The sequence below is a fragment of the Ornithorhynchus anatinus genome, chromosome 10 (genome assembly GCF_004115215.2).
Source record: "Ornithorhynchus anatinus isolate Pmale09 chromosome 10, mOrnAna1.pri.v4, whole genome shotgun sequence".
Taxonomy (NCBI): Eukaryota; Metazoa; Chordata; class Mammalia; order Monotremata; family Ornithorhynchidae; genus Ornithorhynchus; species Ornithorhynchus anatinus.
This window is the reverse complement of record NC_041737.1, coordinates 41,308,646-41,311,403: the sequence shown is the minus strand read 5'-3', so window position 1 is coordinate 41,311,403 and position 2,758 is coordinate 41,308,646. Positions and strand designations below refer to the sequence as shown.

Genomic DNA, 2,758 nt, shown 5'->3' with positions numbered 1-2,758 from the left:
TGTATTGGTGGGATAATATATGTGAAAATCTATACAAATTTAGGAAAGTAGCATATGAAGGAATAGTCAAAATGTCAAAATCCATTAGAGTGGTTGGGATCCCTATAGTATTTGACATTTATTAAAATGTATTAATTTCATCTGAGGAATCTGGGAATGCAGTGAAACTTCTAGATTTGACACCTAGCACAGACTTTCAATTCATTCATAATATGAGAAATTAGATTTATGTGCTTCTCTATTTCGAGGAACCCTCCTGTGAGCCTCTCACTTAAACTAATAAGAGTTTCACGTGAGTGTAGGACACAAGATACTGGCATTGCATCACAATCAAGGAGAAAGTTCAAAACCTTGTTTAATGACGCATATTCAATCAATGGTATTTATTAATACCTCTAGGCTGTAAGCTCATTTTGGGCAGGGAATGTATCTGCCAGCTCTGCTATATTGTATTCCCCCAAGCACTTAGTATAATGCTCTGCACATAGTAAGTGCTTAATAAATACAATGGATGGATTAATTTAGTGAGTGCTTATTGTGTGCAGAACACTATATTAAATGCTTGGGAGGGTATAATACAATAGAGTTCATACACGTACACATGTTCCCTGCCCTCAAGGAGCCTACAATCTAGAGGGGGAGACAGACATTAAAATAAATTATAGATATGTAAAAGAGTACTACGGGGCTGAGTGTGGGGTGATTAGCAAGTGCTGAAAGGGTATAGATCCAAGTGCATAGGTGATGCAGAAGGGAGAGGGATAAAGGAAAATGTGGGCTTAGTCAGGGAAGCCTCTTGGAGGAGATGCCATTTTAATTAGGTTTAATATTTATTAATGCTGAAAATTCCTGAAAGTCCTACTTAACAAAACTAAGAAGAGGCAATTTATGGATCTGGATGCTGAGAATTTCCTAGGGTTTTCCTAGTATTTTTTAAGCACAGGCTAAGAATTAAACTGTATTTTGGCAAGTCCCTTTAAATCATAACATAATTAATTTGAATAGCGCATTTTGTTTTTTCAAAATCTTATCTTGTCTTATGCCATCAAGTCATTCCCGACCCATAGCAACTATATGGACACATCTCTCCCAGAATGCCCCACCTCTACCTGCAATTGTTTTGGTAGTATATCCATAGAGTTTTCTCGGTAAAAATATGGAAGTGGTTTACTATTGCCTTTTTCTGTGCCATTAACTTGAGTCTCCGTCGTTGATTCTCTCCCATGCCACTGTTGACCAGCACAGGTGAGTTTTGACTTGTAGCAGATTGCTTTCCACTCGCTAGCCACTGCCCAAGCTAGGAATGGAATGGGTAAACAACTGCTTGACTCTCCCTCCCAGAGTAGAGACTGGTAGAGCACTGGAAACTCTCCAGGTGTGATTCTGAGAGGGTTTTTTTTCAAAATACCTATCTCACAAATCCCTATAAGGTAGACAGTCCTTACCCTATGTGCTCACTACCTCGTGTTGGATTTTGGTATTGTTTGATTTTCACACTCTCCTTTATTTAAGTGCTTCTTCCTCAATTCCTGTAAACTGTTGTTTCCCATCTCAGATTGTAAACTCCTTGTGGACACTGGATGATATAATCTCTACCTACTAAACTCCTTCCAGCTCTGAATACAGTAGACATTCAATAAATACTATTAATTGATTTTAGAAAAATATTATCCCTATTTTACAGATGAGAAAACTGAGTCCCAGAGATCAGTGACTTACCTAAGGTCAGACAGCAGGCCAATGGAAAAGCTGTTACTGTTCATTAGTGCTTTGTGATGTCTACAGATCACTTACTACGAGTAAAGCACTTTGCTAAGCTGTGGGTCAATACAAGTTAAAACAATCCCAACCTAGTCACTGTTTCACCAGTGATTTGAACCTGGCCCTCTCACAGCTCATTTGTTCTTAGTATATGAAGATATAGTGGGTGTAAAAGACTCCCTGCAGACTAAACCACTTCTTTAGAAAAGAGATCAAATTTCAGGCTGTAAATATTTGAGAAGAAAGTGATATGCGTTGCTATATAAATCAAATGATTTCATTAAGAAAACCTCTTCCTTTGCAAAAATGGGAAATCAAACTTACAACCATTTTGGAGAGGTTGTTGCTCACATTTAATTGAAAGTACAACATGGGATTTGATAAAGGAAAATGTATAAAATAAATTTATGCATGCATGAAATGTTAAGGGCTTCATTTGTGCAAATCTCTGAACTAACCACTGGAGACTTACTTCGTCCTTGACTCACAGGGGACTGGAATGGGAATAGGACAGGCAGAAGAGCAGGGACCTGGGGGTCAGAAGTGTAAAGTCCCAGTGGACAGGGAACATTTCTACCACAGTAATTACTCAAAAAATATAACTGATTGACAGAGCTTGTCCTTAGTGCAGCCAGAGAGAACTGATTGAGGTGGACAAAATGATTGTTATTGTGTGTTGACTCATAGGAGGGCATGGAGCTGAGAGCCAGGAGTCCTGGGTTCTTGTCCCAGCTCTGCCACTAGTTTACTGATTGATCTCATCTTTCTGTGCCTCAGTTTCCTCATCTGTAAAATGGGGAGAAAAATACTTGCTTCGCTCTACTTCATGGGCATTGTAAAGCTAAAATCACCAGCAGAGTGATAATGACATTGTTCTTTCATGTCTCTGGTGCCATTTTTGGAGACAAAATACCTTGGTGGAATCAGTAATGGTGATCCTATGGTTCTATATTCTTAGGCTACACAGTATATTGACATTTCTATTCCAGATCTTGAA

At 38.6% G+C, this 2,758-nt stretch overlaps 1 non-coding gene across 1 annotated transcript; it reads right to left on the bottom strand.

The window, feature by feature from the left end:
* Nucleotides 1-1,255: 1,255 nt before the first annotated feature.
* LOC114814822 lies at nt 1,256-1,393 on the bottom strand. The gene has a single exon (XR_003762619.1). It is a non-coding gene; the product is annotated as a small nucleolar RNA SNORA7 (small nucleolar RNA).
* Nucleotides 1,394-2,758: the final 1,365 nt, after the last annotated feature.